Below are 27,530 nucleotides of genomic sequence, written 5' to 3' on the forward strand. Positions count from 1 at the left end.
TGTTTCATATATGATATATACATGTTTCAATGCCATTCTCCCAAATCATCCCACCCTCACCCTCTCCAACAGAGGGTTGGAGTCCAACAGACTATTCTATACATCTGTGTCTCTTTTGCTGTCTCGCTTACAGGGTTATCATTACCATCTTTCTAAATTCCATATATATATGCGTTAGTATACTGTATTGGTGTTTTTCTTTCTGGCTTACTTCACTCTGTATAATAGGCTCCAGTTTCATCCACCTCATTAGAACTGATTCAAATGTATTCTTTTTAATGGCTGAGTAATACTCCATTGTGTAAATGTACCACAGCTTTCTTATCCATTCATCCGCTGATGGACATCTAGGTTGCTTCCATGTCCTGGCTATTATAAACAGTGTTGCGATGAACATTGGGGTACACGTGTCTCTTTCAATTCTAGTTTCCTTGGTGTAAAATAAATTTTAGTTTTACATATGCTCACTTTTGATATTAAAGCTTATTTTAAAATCCCTTGTTTAAAAAAAAAAAAGTTTTGTGGTAAATTTATTCAATTTGAGCCATCTTGACTATACAAGATTTTGTCTATATTCCAAACTTTCTAAATCTGTTTAGTTTTGTCCTTTTTTTTTCTCCTATATTATTCTGAAACAACCTTTCATTTCAATTCAGTTCAGTCACTCAGTCGTGTCTGACTCTTTGTGACCCCATGACTTGCAGCACACCAACAACCCTAACCCTAACCCTAACCTCTAAACCAGGAGAAAATTACTCCGCATTTCCCATAACAGAAAAGCATCTTCATACCTCATATCTTTTCTTACCAAAATTGTATCTTACTTTCCTTATATACTTTACATACAGAGTTTTTTTCTTACTATATTAGTAATTTTAATTACATATATTGTTAAAAATTTTAATCCCTAGTAACCCTAGTTTTCAGTGAGAATTAAGAAGCAGACAACTGTGAAGTGTCACATACCAACATTTTTTTATGGATTGGCAAATTATGAATTAAACATTTCATAATTTCTAGATACATACGACTTTTATTCATGGTACAAATTTTAACACGGCAAGAAAAACATGTTATTAATAGACCCAAATGTCTTTTGTCCCTCTGTCATAAGAAGCCAAAAGTGAACTTCTGTTTAGCAATAATGTTTCAGTATTGTATCTTCTGGAAATAATCTAGATAGTTAATGACTACCTATCACTTAACATAGAATAAGGCTTATTTCACCAAGAAGATTTTGGAAGCCGTTTTTAAGTAAAATATAATCATTGTTGAGAAGTTAATTTATAAACTCTTATCCCACCTATTTTTAGTTAATTAACTTATTCTTAATAATCATAGAAGCAAAGCACTTAAAAAATTAAATACATAGCTTCTTTTTCTTGTTTTGCTGTTGTGCTTGATGTACATAAAGCAATTTGTTGTATATTTCTCTTAGATTTGATTTGTAATTTTATAATCTTAAATGTCTAGTAGAGGTAACATATGCTTGTTTGACTATTAAGTCCAGGTAGAAAAAATTGTATATATGTGTTAAATTTAAAGTTGAAATTCCTGACGAAATGCTTGTTTTATTAAATTTTAAAACTTAAACTAGCTTTTATTTACTAAAGATTAACCCAATCGAACTTGAAAAACATTTTGGTTCATTTCTATATTTCTGAGCATTTTAGGAACATTTTAATTTATACACATCCTTATTAAGCTCTTTCAGATGTTATTTTTGGCAATACTATCCAAAGGTACAAAAATACCACATATACATAACACATGCCCAGACATATATAAATATACACACAGATGCAAACAAACATCTTATTCCTTTCATTTAAAAATTTTAGCCCTTTATGGAATAAAAGTTATGGAATATAAAACTGACCACTTTATAAAAGAAAGTTCAATTCAAATTGCATTTCTGGCAGATGGAACAAGGTAAGGTTATTTGCTTAGATGGCTAAAGATTTTTACCAATATTTGTGGAGAAAATTTTTAAGGTTTTAAAATTTGCTCTTGACAGATAGCCTCATAGAGGCTGTGGACTAGATTTTGAACAAGGGACCTTTCATAGCTGTTTGTTTAAAGAAAAGTCTCTCTTCTTTTTTCCATCCAGTCTCAGGTAGTTGTAGGTAGTGTTCTAGTTAACTCTTCTGATGTTTATATTTTAGAGATGTGGTAAAATTTACATCACCAGAAACTAAGTCACTAGAAATTTTTTTTAAAGAAGAAAAATCAGGAGCATATTTATTTATTATGAGAAATTTAAAGCAATTATTATTTAAGACATTTCTTAAGTGTAGTATAGGCTGTGAATTTTATTTATTTATGTTTTGTGGTGGGCCCCCATATACAGAAAGACTAGGAGCTGAGGAGGTGTGGTTACAGAGTAAAGAACAATAAAACAACCTTGTTATGTGTTCTTGGGGCCTAGTTTCTAATGAGAAATCTCTCAAATATCTTTTTAAAGATAAAAGCTCAAATCTTTAAAGGTATACCTATTTTAATGTGACTGTAACTAAATGAATAAGCCTTTTCATGACTTGAAACCAATGTGCCTTTTATGGCTTAACCATGGACACAAGTTCAGTTCAGTTCAGTCGCTCAGTCATGTCCGACTGTTTGCGACCCCATGAACCACAGCACGCCAGGCCTCCCTGTCCATCACCAACTCCCGGAGTTCACTCAGACTCATGTCCATCGAGTCAGTGATGCCACCCAGCCATCTCATCCTCTTTCATCCCCTTCTTCCCCTGCCCCCAATCCCTCCCAGCATCAGAGTCTTTTCCAATGAGTCAACTCTTCGCATGAGGTGGCTAAAGTATTGGAGTTTCAGCTTTAGCATCATTCTTTCTAAAGAAATCCCAGGGCTGATCTCCTTCAGAATGGACTGGTTAGATCTCCTGGCAGTCCAAGGGACTCTCAAGAGTCTTCTCCAACACATTCTTCGGTGCTCAGCCTTCTTCACAGTCCAATTCTCACATCCATACATGACCACAGGAAAAACCATAGTCTGACTAGATGGACCTTTGTTGGCAAAGTAATGCCTCTGCTTTTGAATAAGCTATCTAGGTTGGTCATAACTTTCCTTCCAAGGAGTAAACGTCTTTTAATTTCATGGCTGCAGTCACCATCTGCAGTGATTTTGGAGCCCGCAAAAATAAAGTCTGACAGTGTTTCCACTGTTTCCCCATCTATTTCCCATGAAGTAGTGGGACCGGATGCCATGATCTTTGTTTTCTGAATGTTGAGCTTTAAGCCAACTTTTCCATCTCCACTTTCACTTTAATCAAGAGGCTTTTTAGTTCCTGTTCACTTTCTTCCATAAGGGTGGTGTCATCTGCATATCTGAGGTTATTGATATTTCTTCTGGCAATCTTGATTCCAGCTTGTGTTTCTTCCAGTCCAGTTTTAGAGTCATCCCCAAAGATTCTACATAAGATGCAGTTCCCCTTGAAATGCAAAGTTTCCCTCAAAGATTGTCTAAGAAAGTAAAGACCTTTGTTGTTACATGGCGTGAAGAAGCTCTGGTTTCTTACAGAGTGAGATACCTTAAATCACAGACCCACTAATCTGTGTAGTACCTAAGGGATTATGCTGAAAAATTTCCCAGTGCAAATAATACAAATAAGGGAGAGATGACAAAGGTCCTTTATGGCTTCCTTATGAAACACCACAAAAGACAGAGACAATTCTGGAAACTAAAGACTGTTTCTGAGAGGCTGTGTGTGTGTGTGTGTGTGTGTGTGTGTGCGTGCACGTGTGCGCTCAGTTGCTCAGTCATGTCTGACTCGTTGCAACCTCATGGACTGTAGCCCACTGGACTCCTCTGTCCATGGCATTCTCCAGGCAAGAATACTGGAGTTGGTAGCCTATTTCTCTCCAGGAGTGCCGGAGTCCAGCTCCAGCAGCCAGGGAATCAGCCTGAAGGGGTGAGTGGTGTCGGCGGATGTAGCCTCTGACTCATAGTATGGAACTACATGTTTATTTTAAGCTTCAGGTTTTCTTTTATACTTTGACAAAAGCATTAGGTCATAGGTTTGACATTTTTAGTTTTCCCCACCCAGATTTATTGTCTCCAGAAATCATTGTTGTCCTACAGAGTTCCTGCTTCAGCGATTCTCTCAGAATTGGCTTTACTATTTATTATCTACTTTCTCTTATGTGTCCTATACTTGTGATTACATTGTAATTCATGCCACATTCCTCAGTTTATTTCTTATCTTTCTAAATCCTATTTGCCCCTAGCATCTTAAGATCATTATTTCCTAAAAAGGCTTCTAGCTATTCTTAATTATTCCTAAACACTAAACTCAGCAAACTTCTTTTGCCATAAACATTCCCCACACAAACAGGTCTCAGATAACAATCCTTCCCATGGCCTCAAGCTGTGGCCTATGTGCTCATCCTGGGACATTCTTTGTAAAGATCCTTGAACAAATGTCAATGGTTATTTTATAGATTATTTCCTGGGCACAACTGTAGAAGGCTTTGTGCTTTCTCATGCTTCTCTCAAGCACCTTAACATTCTTTCCAGCCAACTCAACCAAAGAAAGGAAAGAACAAGTCAGAATCACAAGGTCTAACTCCTTCATCCCGGGACTGTGCCTGTGAGATGAGGAGAAGGGGTTGGGGCCATGCCTCCATTTTGTCAGTAATGCCTAACATGGCTCCTGACACAGGAGATCTTCCTGACTGAGGGGTTGAACCCTCATCTCCTGTGTCTCCTCCACTGGCAGGCAGACTCTTTACCACCATGTCACCTGGGAAGCCCCAGAGGCTGTTGGTACCTGGAAAACCAAATCCACAGAGTCACAGTTTAAATAACTAAAATTTACAAATAATTCTTTGGAAAAACATTTGGAGAGGAAGGGATAAGGGAAAATTTTACCTTCCTTTCTTGCTCAGGAATTGCAGAGAGACCTGAGAGAGCTGACTTGGGTAGGAATTCTTACCTTTCCCTGGCTTTTTGTTCCAGGATCCCATCTGCAGGATCTGGAGAGAGTGGGACATCCCAACCTGTTTCATGTGAGTCGTCAGGAAGTAGGGTAGACAAAATTTTACTCATCTTAGGTTTTCAGCTCGGACTCTGTAACAAAAAGATCAACAAGAGGAAAACAGTTTATTAACTCCTGCAGTGCATAGCACATGGGAGAAACCTCAGTGAAAAGTCACTTTTCACTTTTCTAAGTGGCTTAGAACTACAGTTTCTACAGCATCTTCAACAAAGAGCAATAACTGTGGAGAGAAATGACAGGACAAAGAAAGCAAGCTTAGGCTTCTGAGGGCAGCAAACTGGGAAGAAAAATATATGGCAGGGAACTAGTGGCTAATATTCATTTGCAGATTCCTCTGGGGCCATCTCTGGACTGGTAAGACTATCTCCAGTGAAAGAAGAATGTGTATTCTGCCTTTAGGTAAAAAAAGAGACGTAGAGCTTTCCCTGCATTCTTTTTTTTTAATTTATTTATTATTTATTTTTTGGAGGCTAATTACTTTACAGTATTGTATTGGTTTTGCCATACATTGACATAGATCTGCCACAGGTGTACATGTGTTCCCCATACTGAACTCCCCTCCCACCTCCCTCCCCATCTGGGTATCCCAGTGCACCAGCCCTGAGCACCCCTTTTTTTTTTTTAATATAAGTTTATTTATTTTAATTGGAGGTTAATTACTTTACAATATTGTATTGGTTTTGCCATACATCAACATGAATTTGCTACAGGTGTACACGTGTTTCCCATCCTGAACTCCCCTTCCCACCTCCCTCCCCATACCATCCCTCTGGGTCATCCCAGTGGTGCACCAGCCCCAAGCATCCTGTATCCTGCATTGAACCTGGACTGGCGACTTTTTTCATATATGATATTATACATGTTTCAATGCCATCCTCCCAAATCATCCCACCCTCTCCCTCTCCCACAGAGTCCAACAGACTGTTCTATACATCTGTGTCTCTTTTGCTGTCTCGCATACAGGGTTATTGTTACCATCTTTCTAAATTCCATATATATGTGTTAGTATACTGTATTGGTGTTTTTCCTTCTGGCTTACTTCACTCTGTATAATAGGCTCCAGGTTCATCCACCTCATTAGAACTGATTCAGATGTATTCTTTTTAATGGCTGAGTAATACTCCATTGTGTATATGTACCACAGCTTTCTTATCCATTCGTCTGCTGATGGACATCTAGGTTGCTTCCATGTCCTGGCTATTATAAACAGTGTTGCAATGAACATTGAGGTACACGTGTCTCTTTCAGTTCTGGTTTCCTCAGTGTGTATGCCCAGCAGTGGGATTGCTGGGTCATAAGGCAGTTCTATTTCCAGTGTTTTAAGGAATCTCCACACTGTTCTCCATAGAGGCTGTACTAGTTTGCATTCCCACCAACAGTGTAAGAGGGTTCCCTTTTCTCCACACCCTTTCCAGTACTTATTGGTTGTAGACTTTTGGATCGCAGCCATTCTAACTGGCGTGAAATGGTACCTCTTAGTGGTTTTGATTTGCATTTTTCTGATAATTAGTGATGTTGAGCATCTTTTCGTGTGTTTGTTAGCCATCTGTGTGTCTTCTTTGGAGAAAGGTCTATTTAGTTCTTTGGCCCATTTTTTTATTGGGTCATTTATTTTTCTCGAATTGAGCTGTAGGAGTTGCTTGTATATTTTTTAGACTAGTTGTTTGTCTGTTGCTTCTTTTGCTATTATTTTCTCCCATTCTGAAGGCTGTTTTTTCACCTTGCTTATAGTTTCCTTTGTTGTGCAGAAGCTTTTAAGTTTAATTAGGCCCCACTTGTTTATTTTTGCTTTTATTTCCAATATTCTGGGAGGTGGGTCATAGAGGATCCTGCTGTGATGTATGTCCGAGAGTGTTTTGCGTATGTCTTCCTCTAGGAGTTTTATATTTTCTGGTCTTATGTTTAGATCTTTAATCCATTTTTAGTTTATTTTTGTGCATGGTGTTAGAAAGTGTTCTAGTTTCATTTTTTTACAGGTCGTTGACCAGTTTTCCCAGCACCACTTGTTAAAGAGATTGTCTTTAATCCATTGTATATTCTTGCCTCCTTTGTCAAAGATAAGGTGTCCATATGTGTGTGGATTTATCTCTGGGCTTTCTATTTTGTTCCATTGATCTATATTTCTGTCTTTGTGCCAGTACCATACTGTCTTGATGACTGTGGCTTTGTAGTAGAGCCTGAAGTCAGGCAGGTTGATTCCTCCAGTTCCATTCTTCTTTCTCAAGATTTCTTTGGCTATTCGAGGTTTTTTGTCTGTGAAGAATACCATTGGTAGCTTGATAGGGATTGCATTGAATCTATAAATTGCTTTGGGTAGTATACTCATTTTCACTATATTGATTCTTCGAATCCATGAACATGGTATATTTCTCCATCTATTAGTGTCCTCTGATTTCTTTCACCAGTGTTTTATAGTTTTCTATATATAGGTCTTTAGTTTCTTTAGGTGGATATATTCTTAAGTATTTTATTCTTTCCGTTGCAATGGTGAATGGAATTGTTTCCTTAATTTCTCTTTCTATTTTCTCATTCTTAGTGTATAGGAATGCAAGGGATTTCTGTGTGTTGATTTTATATCCTGCAACTTTACTATATTCATTGATTAGTTCTAGTAATTTTCTAGTGGAGTCTAGGGTTTTCTTTGTAGAGGATCATGTCATCTGCAAACAGTGAGAGTTTTACTTCTTCTTTTCCAATTTGGATTCCTTTTATTTATTTTTCTGCTCTGATTGCTGTGGCCAAAACTTCCAAAACTATGCTGAATAGTAGTGGTGAGAGTGGGCACCCTTGTCTTGTTCCTGACTTTAGGGGAAATGCTTTCAATTTTTCACCATTGAGGATAATGTTTGCTGTGGGTTTGTCATATATAGCTTTTATTATGTTGAGGTATGTTCCTTCTATTCCTGCTTTCTGGAGAGTTTTTATCATAAATGGATGTTGAATTTTGTCAAAGGCTTTCTCTGCATCTATTGAGATAATCATATGGTTTTTGTTTTTCAATTTGTTAATGTGGTGTATTACATTGATTGATTTGTGGATATTGAAGAATCCTTGCATCCCTGGGATAAAGCCCACTTGGTCATGGTGTATGATCTTTTTAATGTGTTGTTGGATTCTGTTTGCTAGAATTTTGTTAAGGATTTTTGCATCTATGTTCATCAGTGATATTGGCCTGTATTTTTCTTTTTTGCGTGGCATATTTTTTAGATTTTGGTATTAGGGTGATCAGTTTGGAAGGTTACCTTCCTCTGTGGTGTTCTGGAAGAGTTTGAGTAGGATAGGTGTTAGCTCTTCTCTAAATTTTTGGTAGAGTTCAGCTGTGAAGCCATCTGATCCTGGGCTTTTGTTTGCTGGAGGATTTCTGATTACAGTTTCATTTTCCGTGCTTGTGATGGGTCTGTTAAGATTTTCCATTTCTTCCTGGTTTAGTATTGGAAAGTTGTACTTTTCTAAGAATTTGTCCATTTCTTTCAAGTTGTCCATTTTATTGGCATATAATTGCTGATAGTAGTCTCTTATAATCCTTTGTATTTATGTGTTGTCTTTTGTGATTGCTCCATTTTCATTTCTGATTTTGTTGATTTGATTTTTCTCCCTTTGTTTCTTGATGAGTCTGGCTAATGGTTTGTCAATTTTATTTAACTTCTCAAAGAACCAGCTTTTGGCTTTGTTGATTTTTGCTATGGTCTCATTTCTTTTGAATTTATTTCTGCCCTAATTTTTAAGATTTCTTTCCTTCTACTGACCTTGGGATTCTTCATTTCTTCCTTTTCTAGTTGCTGTAGGCGTAGAGTTAGGTTAGTTATTTGACCTTTTTCTTGTTTCTTGAGATAAGCCTGTATTGCTATAAACCTTCCCCTTAGCATTGCTCTTACAATGTCCCATAGATTTTGGGTTGTTGTGTTTCATTTTCATCCGTTTCTACGCATATTTTGATTTCTTTTTTGATTTCTTCTATGATTTGTTGGTTATTCAGCAGCATGTTGTTCAGCCTCCATATGTTGGAATTTTTAATAGTTTTTCTCCTGTAATTGACATCTAATCTTACTGCATTGTGGTCAGAAAAGATACTTGGTATGATTTAAAATTTTTTTTTTTAATTTACCAATGCTAGATTTATGGCCCAGGATGTGATCTATCCTGGAAAAGGTTCCATGTGCACTTGAGAAAAAGGTGAAATTCATTGTTTGGGTGTGAAATTACCTATAGATATCAATTAGGTCTAACTGGTCTATTGTATCATTTAAAGTTTGTGTTTCCTTGTTAATTTTCTGTTTAGTTGATCTATCCATAGGTATTAGTGGGGTATTAAAAAGTCTCCCACTATTATTGTGTTATTATTAATTTCCCCTTTTATGCTTGTTAGCATTAGTCTTACATATTGCAGTGCTCCCATGTTGGAGCATATATATTTATAATTGTTATATCTTCTTCTTGGATTGATCCTTTGATCATTATGTAGTGTCCTTCTTTGTCTCTTTTCACAGCCTTTGTTTTAAAGTCTACTTTATCTTTTTTGTTGTTGTTGTTGTTTTTTTGTGCAACTTAAATTTTTTTATTAAAATTTTTTTATTGAAGTATATATTTGATTTTGTGTTTCATATGTATAGCAAAGTGATTCATTATACATACACATATATCTATTTTTTCAGATTATTTTCCTTTATAGGTTTTACAAAGCATTGAGTGTAAGTTTCTTGTGCTATACAGTAAGTTCTTGTTGGTTATCTATTTTATACATAGTGAAAATGTTAGTCCCTCAGTCAGACTCTTTGCATATCTGACTCTTTGTGGCCCCATGCACTGAAGCCTGCCAGACTCCTCTGTCCATGAAATTCTCTAGGCAAGAATACTGGAGTGGACAGCCGTTCCCTTCTCCAGAGGATCTTACCCAGGGATCGAATCTGGGTTTCCCACATTGCAGGCAGATTCTTTACCAGCTAAGCCACCAGGGAAGCCCTCTACATAGTAGTATGAGTATATTTTGATTACTATAGCTTTATAGTAGAGTCTGAAGTCTGGGAGGGTTATTCCTCCAGCTTTGTGCTTTTTTTCCTCAAGATTGCTTTGGTAATTCTGGGTCTTTTGTGGTTCCATGTAAATTTTAGGATTATTTGTTCTAGTTCTGTGAAAAATGTCATGGGTATTTTGATAGGGATTGCATTAAATTTGAAGATTGCTGGATATCTTTCCATTTCTTTTGTGTGTGTGTATGTGTGTGTTTATTTTTTTTATTTTTTTTAATTTAATTTTATTTTTAAACTTTACATAATTGTATTAGTTTTCTACTTAGTAGACCAGTCTACTAAGTCTACTTTATGAGTATTGCTACTCATGCTTTCTTTTGGTCTCTATTTTCGTGGAATATCTTTTTCCAGCCCTTCACTTTCAGTCTGTATGTGTCCCTTGTTTTGAGGTGGGTCTCTTGTAGACAACATATATAGGGGTCTTGTTTTTTTTATCCATTCAGCCAGTCTTTGTCTTTTGGTTGGGGCATTCAACCCATTTACATTTAAGGTAATTATTGATAAGTATGATCCCATTGCCATTTACTTTATTGCTTTGGGTTTGAGTTTATACACCCTTTCTGTGTTTCCTGTCTAGAGAAGATCCTTTGGCATTTGTTGGAGAGCTGGTTTGGTGGTGCTGAATTCTCTCAGCTTTTGCTTGTCTGTAAAGCTTTTGCTTTCTCCTTCATATTTGAATGAGATCCTTGCTGGGTACAGTAATCTGGGCTGTAGGTTATTTTCTTTAATCACTTTAAGTTATGTCTTGCCATTCCCTTCTGGCCTGAAGAGTTTCTATTGAAAGATCAGCTGTTATCCTTATGGGAATCCCCTTGTGTGTTATTTGTTGTTTTTCCCTTGCTGCTATTAATATTTGTTCTTTGTGTTTGATCTTTGTTAATTTGATTAATATGTGTCTTGGGGTGTTTCGCCTTGGGTTTATCCTGTTTGGGACTCTCTGGGTTTCTTGGACTAGGGTGATTATTTCCTTCCCCATTTTAGGGAAGTTTTCAACTATTATCTCCTCAAGTATTTTCTCATGGCCTTTCTTTTTGTCTTCTTCTGGGACTCCTATGATTCAAATGTCGGGGCATTTAACATTGTCCCAGAGGTCTATGCAGTTGTCCTCATTTCTTCTAATTCTTTTTTTCTTTTTTCCTCTCTGTTTCATTTATTTCTACCATTCTATCTTCTACCTCACTAATCCTGTCTTCTGCCTCTGTTATTCTACTGTTGGTTCCCTCCAGAGTTTTTGATCTCATTTATTGCATTATTCATTATATATTGACTCTTTTTTTTTTTTTTCCTTCTAGGTCCTTGTTAAACATTTCTTGCATCTTCTCGATCTTTGTCTCCAGGCTATTTATCTGTAACTCCATTTTGTTTTCAAGATTTTGGATCATTTTCAGTATCATTATTTGGAATTCTTTATCAGGTAGATTCCCTATCTCTTCCTCTTTGGTTTGGTGGGCATTTATCCTGTTCCTTTACCTGCTGGGTATTTCTCTGCCTTTTCACCTTGTTTATATTACTGTGGTTGGGGCGGCCTTTCCGTATTCTGGCAGTTTGTGGAATTCTCTTTATTGTTGAGTTTCCTCGCTGTGGGTGTGGTTGGATGGGTGGCTTGTCAAGGTTTCCTGGTTAGGGAAGCTTGTGTCAGTGTTCTGGTGGGTGGAGCTGGATTTCTTCTCTCTGGAGTGCACTGAAGTGTCCAGTAATGAGTTTTGAGATGTCAATGGGTTTGGTGTGACTTTGGGCAGCCTGTATATTGAAGTTCAGGCCTATGTTCCTGTGTCTTTCTCTGGAACTTGTTGGTCCTTGTGTGGTGCTTGGCTCAGTGTAGGTATGGAGGCGTTTGATGAGCTGATTAATGTTCCCTGGAGTCAGGAGTTCTCTGGTGTTCTCAGGATTTGAACTTAAGCCTCCTGGCTCTGGTTTTCAGTCGTATTCTTACAGTAGCCTCAAGACTTCTCCATCTATACAGCACCAATGATAAAACATCTAAGTCAATGATGTAAAGTTTATTCACAGTGAGGGACACCCGGAGGGGTACACAGAGTTACATGGAGAAGAGAAGAGGGAGGAGGGAGATAGAGGTGACCAGGAGGAGAAGAGGGGGAATCGAAAGAGGAGAGAGCAAGCTAACCAGTAATCACTTCCCTATGTGCTTTCCACAGTCTGTAGCCCTCAGATATGTTTATGGAGTTACACAGAAAAGAGAATAGGGAGGAAGGAGAGAGAGGTGGCCAGGAGGATAAAAGGGAGAATCAAAAGGAGAGAGACTGATCTAGCCAGTAATCAGTTCCCTAAGTGTTCTCCACAGCCTGGAACACACAAAGAGATTGACAGGGTTGGGTAGAGAAGAGAAGAGGGAGGGAGGAGATAGCAGCGACCTGATGAAGAAAAAGGAAAGTCCAAAGGGGGAGAGAGCAATCCAACCAGTAATCTTGCTCCCAAGTAAAAATGGGTACTGAAGATTGGGTTCTTAAAGGTACAAAATTGATAATAAATACCAAAAAACAAAGATTAAAAATCTAAAGTAGAGGTTAGATTCTGAAAAATACAATATTAAAGAAAAAAACAAAGTCACAAAAATTATAAAATATATATATATATGAAGTTTGCTTTAAAAAATAGGGTCTTTTTTTTTGCAAAGTAATAGGTTATAAAAATGAAAATTAAAGGTTAATATAGGACTTAAATTTTTTTTAATTTAAAAAATGATAATAGTAAAAATATATCTAGGACTTTCTCTGGTGTTGTTGTGGACAGTGTGAGGTCAGTTCATTTTCAAATAGTTCTTTGATCTGGCTTACACTTCACAAGATCTATAGTCCCATTCCTATGTAGTCGGTGCTAACTGTAGAGTTTTAATGTGTTGCACCTGTCACTTCCAAAGTGGTTCCCTCTGTTTATTTTAGCTTCTGTTTGCTGGCCTCTTCAGTGTCTAATTTCTACCCTGACACAAGGGGGTGGTGGTGGTCAGTTTTTTTATGCTCACTTGTTCAGTCGTGCTGTGGGGAGGGAGGAACACTGTAAACAAATATCACTGGCGTGTGTGGGGCGTGCTCACACTGTCTTGGCCACACTGGGTTTGCCCCCACTTATGGAGTGTGTGCTTTCCCTGTTTACACTGCTCAGGCTCTAGGTTTCTCTGACGGGACTGTCTGAGGCCGGCCCTGGGTTGTATGCACTTCTCATGTCCAAGCCGCTCAGGTTCAGGTACTCAAATACTCCACAAAGGCGCAGACTCAGTTGGGCCTGCATTTTGTGTCCTTCCCAGGTCTGAGCAGCTCAGGTGACCAGGTGCTTGGCGAGTACAGTCGCTGCGACTTATCGTCTCCCCCGTCCCTGCTGCTCGGTTTTCTGGGTGTACAACCAGCGCACCTTCTCAGGTGTGCCGTGTGTCTCTTCTGGGGAGCTTCTCTCTGGCTGTGACCCTCCTGGCAGATGTCGACCATCCAGAATCCCAAGAAGACTTGGTTAGCAATGAAGCCTGCTTGCAGTTTGGTAGATGATGCCTCTCTGGGGCTGCAATTGCCCCCTCCTCCTGGCTCTGGCTGCCCTCGCCTGCCTGTCTCCAGCGGGGGATGGGCCGGTCCGCAGTCAGCTAGCTCTGCTCAGTCCTTTGTTCTGTGAGTGGGCCTGGCAGTGTTTTAGGTTAGGGCTTTTCGCAGGATAGCTATCCCACAGTATGGTTTGCTATCTCAAGTTAGTTTCCTCCGATTGCCCTCAGGGCATTCAGGCCCGGTCCTTACCCTAAGCAATGCAGCCCACATCTCCCTGTCCAGTCCCCACTTGCTAGTGGCAGATGCAGATGTCTGCACTGCTTCTCCGCTGGGAGTTGCCTTAGGCATGTAATCTGTGGGTTTTAATTATTTATATATTTTTCCTCCCGGTTATGTTGCCCTCTGAGGTTCCAAGGCTTGCTACAGATTCGCCGGTGACAGTGTTTCCTGGTGTTTGGAAACTTCTCTCTTTTTTAAGACTCCCTTCCCGGGATGGATCTCCATCCCTCCCTCTTTGGTCTCTCTTTTTGTCTTTTATATTTTTTTCCCTACCTCCTTTCAAAGACAATGGGCTGCCTTTCTGGGTGCCTGATGTTCTCTGCCAGCATTCAGAAGTTGTTTTGTGAAATTTGCTCAGTGTTCAAATGTTCTTTTGATGTATTTGTTGGGGAGAAAGTGATCTCCCTCTCCTTTTCCTCCACCATCTTAGGACCGCCTCCTCCCTGCATTCTTAATAGCCTTCAGCTCAAAAATAATTTTTATGTCAAAGAGCCATTCTTTGGGGTGATGTATTCTGTTTTTCTTCACATGGTAAAAGGGATTTTGAAGGTTTGATTAAGTAAAGGATCTGGGATAAGGAGATTATACTCTGGATTATCCCGGTCAGCCCAATGTAACCATAAGGGTCCTTACAAGAGGGAGGCAGGATAATCAGAGAAATAAAAAGGACACGTAGCAACAGAAGAATGTGGAGCAGCTTCAGAGAGAGAGACTGAGATTTGAGTGCGACTCATTTCTGATTTCTGAGTTCCAGAGCTGAAAGATATTGAATATTTTGCTGAAATTTATGGTGATTTGTTAGAGCAGCAACAAGAAACTAAAACAAGGGTATTTGGTGTTGTATTAACAGAAAGAACACTGTCCACTAGTACTTGGGAGATTTGGCTTCCTTTTCTGCCCTCTACCACTTACTAACTACAGACATTCAGGCAAGTGGCAAATGTCTCTAAGCTTAGCTGTCTCTTCTGTGTAATGGAATCAATAAGACCATACGTATTTGAGGGTAGTACTGGGCCGATGGTCTCGTCCACTGCATAGATGTTTCCCCTGCCTTGGCCTCGCCCCTTCGACTCAGCTCAGCCCAGCTCAAAACTTCCAAGCACAACCAATGTCCCCATCCTCCCCTCAGGATCAGTTCAGTTCAGTTCAGTTGCTCAGTCCTGTCCAACTCTTTGTGACCCCATGGACTGCAGCACACCAGGCCTCTCTGTCCATCACCAACTCCCAGAGTTTACTCAAACTCATGTCCAGTGAGTCGGTGATGCCATCCAACCATCTCATCCTCTGTCGTCCACTTCTTTTCCTGCCTTCAATCTTTCCCAGCATCAGGGTCTTTTCAAATGAGTCAGTTCTTTGCATCAGGTGGCCAAAGTATTGGAGATTCAGCTTCAGCATAAGTCCTTCCAATGAATATTCAGGACTGATTTCCTTTAGGATTGACTGGTTGGGTCACCTTGCAGTCCAAGGGACTTCCAAGAGTCTTCTTCAATACCACAGTTCAAAAGCATCAATTCTTCAGTGCTCAGCTTTCTTTATAGTCCAACTCTCACATCCATACATGACTACTGGAAAAACCATAGCTTTGACTAGATGGACCTTTGTTGGCAAAGTAATGTCCCTGCTTTTTAATATGCTGTCTAGGTTGGTTATAGCTTTTCTTCCAAGGAGCAAGCGTTTTTTAATTTCATGGCTACAGTCACCATCTGCAATGATTTTGGAGCCCCCCAAAATAAAATATGTCACTGTTCCCACTGTTTCCCCATCTATTTGCCATGAAGTGATGGGACAAGACACCATGATCTTAGTTTTCTGAATGTTGAGTTTTTAGCCAACTTTTTCCCTCTCCTCTTCAACTTGCATCAAGAGGCTCTTTAGTTCTTCTTTGTTTTCTGCTAGGATACCCTGAGCTAGTTTATCAATAGCTGAAATTGTCTTGTTTCTTTCTATATTTTCCAGAGACACTCATCCAAATCAGGAACCATTATTTCCTAGATGGCTTCTGTGAAAAAATTAATCAGAATACATATGAGACCTAAATTTCCTGAATCCAGGAGACTAAGAGACCAAAGAATTATTATGCAAACTTTTCCTTCTCTATGCCAGCAAAATCGTACAGTGTTCAGATATCACCATGCTAGCTTCAGCTTCTGCAATTTATTTGTTTTCTCATAAACTGAATTTGAACATGACTTCCCCTACTTTGTCACCACACACACTATTTAAGGGTGGACACAGAGCATTAGCCTTGTAGATGATCTTTTTCAAAATGGGGAGATGTTCTAGATAGACTTTTATATGATGGCATCTAGAGCAAATATTGGAGAAGGCGATGGCACCCCACTCCAGTACTCTTGCCTGGAAAATCCCATGGATGGAGGAGCCTGGTAGGCTGCAGTCCATGGGGTCATGAAGAGTTGGACACGACTGAGCGACTTCACTTTCACTTTTCACTTTCATGCATTGGAGAAGGAAATGGCAACCCACTCCAGTGTTCTTGCCTGGAGAATCCCAGGGACGGGGGAGCCTGGTGGGCTGCCGTCTATGGGGTCGCACAGAGTCGGACACGACTGAAGCGACTTAGCAGCAGAGCAAATATGTTTGCAGTGATGACATGAAAGGATAGGTCCTTGGACCTCGTGTATGTCATATTTAATGCCAAATCCTTTGTCTTCAATAGTAATATTAAACAGTACACTTCAAAAATGTTTATATGAAAGGTCATGGGAATTTTGCAAGTCTTATCTTTCAAAATGAAGTTTTGTTCTGTTAGTTGCAATAACATGTACTTTATCTTTCTGAAAAAGGTGCACATAATCTTGTTTGAACATATTTTGATACAGTAGTTAACAGCTAAACTTGTTATATTTGTCTTTTTCTGAAGAGAAAGAAAAAAAAAAACCCACCTATTTTTATGTTAAGGGGTTTGAACCAAGGGTCTTATAAACCAGTGTTTTTTTATTTGGGAAGGGGATATGAGTTAGCCCCTCAGGGGACATTTATCAATATCTGTAGATATCTTTGATTTTCACAGTTAGGGGGAAACTGCTGTCAGAATCTAGTAGGTAGAGGCCAGGGAAGTTGCTGAACATTCTGGAAAGCACAGGAGAACCAATAAACAAATAATTTGGCGTGGACTGTTAATAGTGCCACTGTTGGGAAATTCTGCCCTAGACCAGACCAGTGTTTCTAGTTTTTATTGTGTATGTAAGTCACATGGAGATCTGGCTAAAATGAGGATTCTGATTTAACCTTATGTCCCCAGTGGATAGAACTGGGTTACAGGATGTTCTCTGTAGACAGGCATCTAGATATCCTTATGAATAGAGCTCTTGACAATAGCAACTCCTTCTTTAGAAGGTATGATGAAAATGACTGTGTCGACACTGTTGATTCAGGTGTAGTCACTGTATTTTGACTGTACATTGCTTAATAAGTGAGTATGGGCCATGGGTTGCCTGTGTCTCTGCTCTGAACAAGAGTAACATAACTTTCTTTTATGGGCAGGGAGTAGGTAGTAAAATACTGAGTTTGCAAGTAAGGTTTGTGTGAAAGCAGTTTATCAAGACTGATGAATATTCTGCATCTTCCTTGAGACCTCTAAGGGATTCAAGTTGGCTATGAGGCAGGGCTAACAGAGCATGAGATTTGAATGTCAGCAGAATGAGGTATTGAAGGAAGTTGGAGGAGTTGTCTGGACATCTTTAAATAGAAATTAGATTCTTGTATTGTGGAAGATTTTAAGGGGTCTGATGCGTATCTCTGTCACATCCTTTTTTTTTTTCCCCCCCTACTCGAAACATTTGGTTACTTCTTATTGTCCATGGAATAAAATTCAAACTTCTTAACTTGGCATTTAAGGTTCTCTATTTTCTAGTTCTAAAGACCATCTTACTTTGCCATTTCTTTGCTGATAAAGGTCCATATAGTCAAAGCTATGGTTTTGCCAATAGTCATGTATGGATGTGAGAGTTGGACCATAGAGAAGGCTGAGCGCCGAAGAATTGGTGCTTTTGAACTGTGGTGTTGGAAAAGACTTTTGAGAGTCCCTTGGACTGAAAGATCAAAGGAGTCAATCCTGAAGGAAATCAGTCCTGAATATTCACTGGAAGGACTGATGCTGAAGCTGAAGCTCCAATACTTTGACCACAAGAGCTGACTCATTAGATGCGAAGAGCTGACTCGTTAGAAAAGACCCTGATGCTGGGAAAGGTTGAAGGCGGGAGGAGAAGGGGATGACTGAGGATGAGGATGAGATGGTTGGATGGCATCTCCGACTCAATGGATATGAGTTTGAGCAAGCTCCGGGAGATGGTGAAGGACAGGGAAGCCTGGCATGCTGCAGTTCACAGGGTAGCAAAGAGTTGGACATGACTGAGTGACTGAACAACAACAACAAAGACTGTCTTAGGTTTGTTTTTTTTTTTTAATCTGAAAAGTAGCAACATAGGTATAGAAGGGGAAACTTATTTAATTTGATACAGAATATCTACACAAAACCTACAGTTCACATCATACTTAATGGTGAAAGATTGGATGCTTTCTCCCTAAGACTGGTATCAAGGCAAGTTTGTCCCCTTTTACCAGCAATATTAAACATTATACTAGAAGTTCTAGCTAATTCAATAATATAAAAAAAGGAAATACAAAATGCACAGGTTGGGAAATACAAAGTGTACATGTTGGGAAGAAATAAATAAAACTGTTAAGCAGATGATATGATTGTCTATGTAGAAAATCCAAGAGAATCAACAATAACCAAAAATTCCTGAAACTAGTAAGTGATTATGATTGCAAGATATAAGGTTAATATATGGAAGTCAACTGCTCTCCTATATATCAGCAATGAACAATTGGAGTTTGAAACATTCTCTAACATAAATCACAGCAAGATCCTCTATGACTCACGTCTCAGAGTAATGGAAATTAATAAATAAATTGTACCTAATTAAACTTAAAAACTTTTGTATGACAAAGGAAACTGTAAGCAAGGTGAAAAGACAGCCCTCAGAATGGGAGAAAATAATAGCAAATGAAACAACAGATATAGAATTAATCTCCAAAATAAAGCAAGCAGCTTATGCAGCTCAATACCAGAAAATTGAACAATCCAATCAAATTGGGTTGATTGAACAACCTAGTCGAAAAGTGGGCAAAAGATCTAAACAGACATTCCTACAAAGAAGACATTCAGTTCAGTTCAGTTCAGTCACTCAGTCGTGTCCGACTCTTTGCGACCCCATGAACTGCAGCACGCCAGGCCTCCCTGTCCTTCACCAACTCCCGGAGTTCACTCAAACTCACATCCATGGAGTTGGTGATGCCATCCAGCCATGTCATCCTCTGTCATCCCCTTCTCCTGCTGCCAATCCCTCCCAGCATCACAGTCTTTTCCAATGAGTCAACTCTTCACATGAGGTGGCCAAAGTACTGGAGTTACAGCTTTAGCATCATTCCTTCCAAAGAACAGCCAGGACTGACCTTAGGATGGACTGGTTGGAACTCCTTGCAGTCCAAGGGACTCTCAAGAGTCTTCTCCAACACCACAGTTCAAAAGCATCAATTATTTGGCACTCAGCCTTCTTCACAGTCCAACTCTCACATCCATACATGACCACAGGAAAAACCATAGCCTTGACTAGACGGACCTTTGTTGGCAAAGTAATGTCTCTGCTTTTGAAAATGCTATCGAGGTTGGTCATAACTTTCCTTCCAAGGAGTAAACGTCTTTTAATTTCATGGCTGCAGTCACCATCTGCAGTGATTTTGGAGGCCCCCCAAAATAAAGTCTGACACTGTTTCCACTGTTTCCCCATCTATTTGCCATGAAGTGATAGGACCAGATACCATGATCTTCATTTTCTGAATGTTGAGCTTCAAGCCAACTTTTTCACTCTCCACTTTCACCTTCATCAAGAGGCTTTTGAGTTCCTCTTCACTTTCTGCCATAAGAGTGGTGTCATCTGCATATCTGAGGTTATTGATATTTCTCCCGGCAATCTTGATTCCAGCTTGTGTTTTTTCCAGTCCAGTGTTTCTCATGATGTACTCTGGATATAAGTTAAATAAACAGGGTGACAATATACAGCCTTGACGAACTCCTTTTCCTATTTGGAACCAGTCTGTTCCATGTCCAGTTCTAACTGTTGCTTCCTGACCTGCATACAAATTTCCCAAGAGGCAGGTCAGGTGGTCTGGTATTCCCATCTCTTTCAGAATTTTCCACAGTTTATTGTGATCCACACAGTCAAAGGCTTTGGCATAGTCAATAAAGCAGAAATAGATGTTTTTCTGGAACTCTCTTGCTTTTTCGATGATCCAGCAGATGTTGGCAATTTGATCTGTGGTTCCTCTGCCTTTTCTAAAACCAGCTTGAACATCAGGAAGTTCACAGTTCACATATTGCTGAAGCCTGGCCTGGAGAATTTTGAGCATTACTTTACTAGCGTGTGAGATGACTGCAATTGTGTGGTAGTTTGAGCATTCTTCGGTATTGCCTTTCTTTGGGATTGGAATGAAAACTGACCTTTTCCAGTCCTGTGGCCACTGTTGAGTTTTCCAATTTTGCTGGCATATTGAGTACAGCACTTTCACAGCATCATCTTTCAGGATTTGAAATAGCTCAACTGGAATTCCATCACCTCCACTAGCTTTGTTCATAGTGATGCTTTCTAAGGCCCACTTGACTTCACATTCCAGGATGTCTGGCTCTAGGTCAGTGATCACACCATCGTGATTATCTGGGTCGTGAAGATCTTTTTTGTACAGTTCTTCTGTGTATTCTTGCCATCTCTTCTTAATATCTTCTGCTTCTGTTAGGTCCATACCATTTCTGTCCTTTATTGAGCCCCAACCAGTAACACTGAAGAAGCTGAAGTTGAACGGTTCTATGAAGACCTACAAGACCTTTTAGAACTAACACCCAAAAAAGATGTCCTTTTCATTATAGGTGACTGGAATGCAAAAGTAGGAAGTCAAGAAACACCTGGAGTAACAGGCAAATTTGGCCTTGGAATATGGAATGAAGCAGGGCAAAGACTAATAAAGTTTTGCCAAGAAAATGCACTGGTCATAACAAACACCCTCTTCCAACAACACAACAGAAGACTCTATACATGGGCATCACTAGATGGTCAACACCGAAATCAGACTGATTATATTCTTTGCAGTCAAAGTTGGAGAAGCTCTATACAGTCAGCAAAAACAAGACCAGGAGCTGACTGTGGCTCAGACCATGAACTCCTTATTGCCAAATTCAGACTTAAAATGAAGAAAGTAGGGAAAACCACTGGACCATTCAGGTATGACCTAAATCAAATCCCTTATGATTATACAGTGGAAGTGAGAAATAGATTTAAGGGCCTGGATCTGATAGATAGAGTGCCTGATGAACTACGGAATGAGATTCATGACATTGTACAGGAGACAGGGATCAAGACCATCCCCGTGGAAAAGAAATGCAAAAAAGCAAAATGGCTGTCTGGGGAGGCCTTGCAAATAGCTGTGAAAAGAAGAGAGGTGAAAAGCAAAGGAGAAAAGGAAAGATATAAACATCTGAATGCAGAGTTCCAAAGAATAGCAAGAAGAGATAATAAAGCCTTCTTCAGCGATCAATGCAAAGAAATAGAGGAAAACAACAGAATGGGAAAGACTAGAGATCTCTTCAAGAAAATCAGAGATACCAAAGGAACATTTCATGCAAAGATGGGCTCGATAAAGGACTGGTCAGAATGGCCACCATCAAAGTCTACAAACAATAAATGCTGGAAGGCATGAGAAAAGGGAACCCTCTTACACTGTTGGTTGAACTGCAAACTGGTACAGCGACTATGGAGAACAGTGTGGAGATTCCTTAAAAAACTGGGAATATAGTAGACCCAGCAATCCCAATGCTGGGCATACACCCCAAGGAAACCAAAATTGAAAGAGACATATGTACCCCAATGCTCATTTCACACTATTTACAATACCTAGGACGTGGAATCAACCTAGATGTCCATCGACAGGTGAATCGTTAGGGATGTTGTGGTACATATACACAATGGAATATTACTCAGCTATAAAAAGGAATGCATTTGAGTCATTTCTAATGAGGTGGATGAACCTGGAGCCTATTATACAGAGTGAAGTAAGTCAGAAAGAGAATGACACATACTATATATTAAAACATATATATGGAATTTAGAAAGACAGTACCAATGATCTTATATGCAGGGCAGCAAAAGAGACACAGATGTAAAGAACAGACTTTTGGACTCGGTGGATGAAGGTGAGGGTGGGATGATTTGAGAGAATACCACTGAAACATGTATATTATCATATGTAAAATAGATGATCAGTGCAAGTTTGATGCATGAACCAGGGCACCCAAAGCCAGTGTTCTGGGACAACCCAGAGGGATAGGGTAAGGAGGGAGGTGAGAGGGGTGTTCAGGATCGGGGGGACACATATATACGTGTGGCCAATTCATGTTGATGTATGGCAAAAACCATCACAATATTGTAAAGTAACTATTCTTCAATTACAATGATTAATTAAAAGAAATGCTTGACACTATTTACCTTAGCACCAAAAAAAGAAAAGAAATACAAGTTTAAGAAAATATGTTCAAGATTTATATGAGGAAAACTATAAACCTCTAGTGAAAGAAATTAAAAATCTACATAAATGGAAAGATATTCCATGTTTATGGGTGAAATGAACCAATGTTGTCAGTTCTTAGATTCAGTGTTGTATTGATCTATGTATGCAATACCACTTAAAATCCCAGCAAATTTTTTGTGGATATTGACAAACTAAATTTAAACATTGTATAGAAAGGCAAAAGACCCAAAATAACCAACACAATCTTGAAGAACAAAATCAGAGGACTGACTCTACCTGATTTCAAGAAATAGTTTAAAGCTACACTTATCAAGACAGTGTAGTACTGGTGAAAGAAAAGACACATAGATGAGACACAATAGACTGCCCATAAATAGACTCACATACATATAGTCAAGTGATCTTTGAGATTCTGTGCATAGAAAGAATAATCTTTGTGGTGCTGGAACAACTGTATACCCACCCACATTCAAAAAAACAAAGATCTATAAATAATCCTTATATTTTTTCACAAAAATTAATTCAAAATGGATCATAGACCTAAATGTAAAAAAAAAAACTGTAAAACTTCTAGAATATAACATAGAAAATCAAGGTGACCTTGGGTATGATGAGTTTTTAGCTACAACATCAAGTGCACAATCCATGAAAGAAAAACATGTATGTTACACTATAACTTAAAACTTCCAATTTGTGAATGATACTTTTAAAAGAATGAAAAAAAAAAAAAAAAAGCCACAAACTGGGAGGAAATACTTGCAATTCAAGTGTCTGATAAAGGAGAGAAATCCAGATATACAAAGAACTCTTAAAAGTCAGCAGTAAGAAAACAAATAAAAAGTAAGTGAAAGATCTGAGCAGACACTTCATTAAAGAAAATATACAGATGACAAATTATGTCTTTATTGATATGGAAATGAAAACAACAATAAGGTACTATTGCACACCTATTAGAATGGCTGAAATCCAGAACACTGACAACATCAAATGCTAAAATGGATAGATATGGAGCAATTCTTTGTTATTTGTTCCTGGGGATGTAAAATGATACAGGTATTTTAAAAGACAATTTGGAAGCTTCTTGCAAAACAAATCATACTCATACCACATGATTCAGGATTGTGCTTCTGGATATTTACTCAAATGAGTTGGAAGCTGATGTCCATACAAAAACCTGCACATAAATGTTTAAATGTGTATAGCAACTGTATAATATAAACATCCTAAACTGGAAGCATCAAGATGTCCTTCAATAGGGGAATGGGTTAAAAAACAAAAACAAGAAACAGTGAAACAGTCATACAATGGAATATTGTTGTTTTTGTTCAGTCAATAAGCCATGTCCGACTCTTTGCAACCCCATGAGCTGCAGCACGCCAGGCTTCCCTGTCCTTCACCATCTCCCGGAGTTCACTCAAACTCATGTCCATTGAATTGATGCCATCCGACCATCTCATCTTCTGTCATCCCCTTCTCCTCCCTCCTTCAATCTTCCCCAGCATCAGGGTCTTTTCCAGTGAGTCAGCTCTTCACATCAAATGGCCGAAGTATTGGAGTTTCAGCTTCAGCATCAGTCCTTCTAATGAATATTCAGGGTTGATGTCCTTTGGAATTGACTGGTTTGATCTCTTTGCTGTCCAAGGGACTCTCAAGAGTCTTCTCCAGCACCACAGTTTGAAAGCATCATTTCTTTGGTGCTCAGCTTCCTTTATGGACCAACTCTCACATCCATACATGACTACTGAAAAAAACCATAGCTTTGACTATATAGACCTTTGTTGGCAAAGTGACGTCTCTGCTTTTTAATATGCTGTCTAGGTTTGTCATAGCTTTTCTTCCATGGAGCAGATGTTTTTTAACCTCATGACTGCAGTCACCATCTACAGTGATTTTGGAACCCAAGAAAATAAAGTCTGTCACTGTTTCCATTGTTTTCCTATCTATTTGCCATGAGGTGGTGGGACTAGATGCCATGATCTTAGTTTGTTGCAAGTTGAGTTTTAAGCCAGCTTTTTCACTCTCCTCTTTTACTTTCATTAAGAGGCTCTTTAGTTCCTCTTTGCTTTCTGCCGTTAGGGTGGTGTATCATCTGCATGTCTCAGGTTGTTGATATTTCTCCCTGACATCTTGATTCCAGCTTGTGATTCATTCAGTTTGGCATTTTGCATGATGTACGCTACATAGAAGTTAAATATAGACAGGGTGACAGTATACAGCCTTGACATACTCCTTTCCCAATTTTGAACCAGTCCATTTTCCATGTCTGGTTCTAAATGTTGCTTCTTGACCTACAGGAATATTATTCAGCACTAAAAAGAAATGAACTATCAAGACACAAAAAGACATAGAGGAAATTTAAATGCCTGTTGCTAAGAGAAAGGGTTCAGTCTGAAAAGGCTACGTGTTGTATGATTCCAGTTATATAATATTATAGAAAAGACAAAAACTATTGAAATAGTAAAAAGACTAGTTGTTGCCAGGGGCTCAGGGGCAGGAGGGAAGGGATGAATAGGTGGAGCAAAGGAAGTTTTGAGGGATATTCTGTATGTTACTGTACTGGTGGATATATGACATGATGCATTTGTCAAACTCAAGACCTGTAAACACAAAGAGTGAACCCTAATGTAAATTATGCACTTCAGTTAATAAAAATGTATCATGATTGGTTCCTCAGTTGTAACAAAGGTAACACATTAATGCATCATGTTATTAATTGGGAAACTGTGAGGGTTGGGGATAGAAAACATGGAACTCTGTATTTTTGCTTAATTTTTATAAGCCTAAAGTGTTTCTAAAAAATAAAATCTATTAATTAAAAAAAATAATGAAAGTGCACAGTAAGGCATTCTCTAGTCTTCTGACCATGCAAAACTGACATTTTGTATTATTTGTTTCAAGTTTTTCTTTCTTTTAAATAAAAGAGAATATTACAGATTAAGCACCCCCTGGTATCCCGCAGTTCTAGTCTCCTTCACTCTCCCCAAAGGAAACCACTATTAATAGTGCCTATCCTTCTAAACGTAAGACCAGAAACTATAAAACTCCTAGAGGAGAACACAGGCAAAACACGCTCCGACATGCATCACAGCAGGATCCTCTATGACCCACCTCCCAGAATATTGGAAATAAAAGCAAAAATAAACAAATGGGACCTAATAGCAAATGAAGCAACTGACAAACAACTAATCTCAAAAATACACAAGCAACTCCTACAGCTCAATTCCAGAAAAATAAATGACCCAATCAAAAAATGGGCCAAAGAACTAAATAGACATTTCTCCAAAGAAGACATACCGATGGCTAACAAACACATGAAAAGATGCTCAACATCACTCATTATCAGATCAGATCAGATCAGATCAGTCGCTCAGTCGTGTCCGACTCTTTGTGACCCCATGAACCACAGCACGCCAGGCCTCCCTGTCCATCACCAACTCCCGGAGTTCATTCAGACTCACGTCCATCGAGTCAGTGATGCCATCCAGCCATCTCATCCTCTGTCGTCCCCTTCTCCTCCTGCCCCAAATCCCTCCCAGCATCAGAGTCTTTTCCAATGCGTCAACTCTTCTCATGAGGTGGCCAAAGTACTGGAGATTCAGCTTTAGCATCATTCCTTCCAAAGAAATCCCAGGGCTGATCTCCTTCAGAATGGACTGGTTGGATCTCCTTGTAGTCCAAGGGACTCTCAAGAGTCTTCTCCAACACCACAGTTGGAAAGCATCAATTCTTCGGTGCTCAGCCTTCTTCACAGTCCAACTCTCACATCCATACATGACCACAGGAAAAACCATAGCCTTGACTAGACAAACCTTTGTTGGCAAAGTAATGTCTCTGCTTTTGAAAATGCTGTCTAGGTTGGTCATAACTTTCCTTCCAATGAGTAAGCGTCTTTTAATTTCATGGCTGCAATCACCATCTGTAGTGATTTTGGAGCCCAGAAAAATAAAGTCTGACACTGTTTCCACTGTTTCCCCATCTATTTCCCATGAAGTGGTGGGACCGGATGCCATGATCTTCGTTTTCTGAATGTTGAGCTTTAAGCCAACTTTTTCACTCTCCACTTTCACTTTCACCAAGAGGCTTTTTAGTTCCTCTTCACTTTTTGCCGTAAGAGTGGTGTCATCTGCATATCTGAGGTTATTGATATTTCTCCCGGCAATCTTGATTCCAGCTTGTGTTTTTTCCAGTCCAGTGTTTCTCATGATGTACTCTGCATATAAGTTAAATAAACAGGGTGACAATATACAGCCTTGACGAACTCCTTTTCCTATTTGGAACCAGTCTGTTGTTCCATGTCCAGTTCTAACTGTTGCTTCCTGACCTGCATACAAATTTCTCAAGAGGCAGATCAGGTGGTCTGGTATTCCCATCTCTTTCAGAATTTTCCACAGTTTATTGTGATCCACACAGTCAAAGGATTTGGCATAGTCAATAAAGCAGAAATAGGTGTTTTTCTGGAACTCTCTTGCTTTTCCCATGATCCAGCGGATGTTGGCAATTTGATCTGTGGTTCCTCTGCCTTTTCTAAAACCAGCTTGAACATCAGGAAGTTCACAGTTCACATATTGCTGAAGCCTGGCCTGGAGAATTTTGAGCATTACTTTACTAGCGTGTGAGATGAGTGCAATTGTGCGGTAGTTTGAACATTCTTTGGCATTGCCTTTCTTTGGGATTGGAATGAAAACTGACCTTTTCCAGTCCTGTGGCCACTGCTGAGTTTTCCAAATTTGCTGGCATATTGAGTGTAGCACTTTCACAGCATCATCTTTCAGGATTTGGAATAGCTCAACTGGAATTCCATCACCTCCACTAGCTTTGTTCATAGAGAAGTGCAAATCAAAACCACTATGGGGTACCATTTCACGCCAGTCAGAATGGCTGTGATCCAAAAGTCTACAACCAATAAGTGCTGGAGAGGGTTTGGAGAAAAGGGAACCCTCTTATTACACTGTTGGTGGGAATGCAAACTAGTACAGCCTCTATGGAGAACAGTGTGGAGATTCCTTAAAAAACTGGAAATAGAATTGCCTTATGACCCAGCAATCCCACTGCTGGGCATACACACCGAGGAAACCAGAATTGAAAGAGACACGTGTACCCTAATGTTCATCGCAGCCCTGTTT

At 39.2% G+C, this 27,530-nt stretch overlaps 1 protein-coding gene across 4 annotated transcripts in view; it reads left to right on the forward strand.

The window, feature by feature from the left end:
- The window catches only part of TMEM45A (transmembrane protein 45A), a 113,075-nt gene that overhangs the window by 44,658 nt on the left and 40,887 nt on the right, over positions 1-27,530 (forward strand). The window contains exon 1 of one of the 4 annotated variants that reach the window (XM_070787111.1): positions 11,433-11,453. The exons of the other annotated variants lie outside the window; for them this stretch is intronic. The gene's annotated coding sequence lies outside the window, so the exon portion shown is untranslated. Of the gene's footprint in view, positions 1-11,432; positions 11,454-27,530 lie in introns of those variants that run through there. 4 annotated transcript variants of the gene reach the window in all.

This window comes from Bos indicus, chromosome 1 (assembly GCF_029378745.1).
Source record: "Bos indicus isolate NIAB-ARS_2022 breed Sahiwal x Tharparkar chromosome 1, NIAB-ARS_B.indTharparkar_mat_pri_1.0, whole genome shotgun sequence".
Classification (NCBI taxonomy): Eukaryota; Metazoa; Chordata; class Mammalia; order Artiodactyla; family Bovidae; genus Bos; species Bos indicus.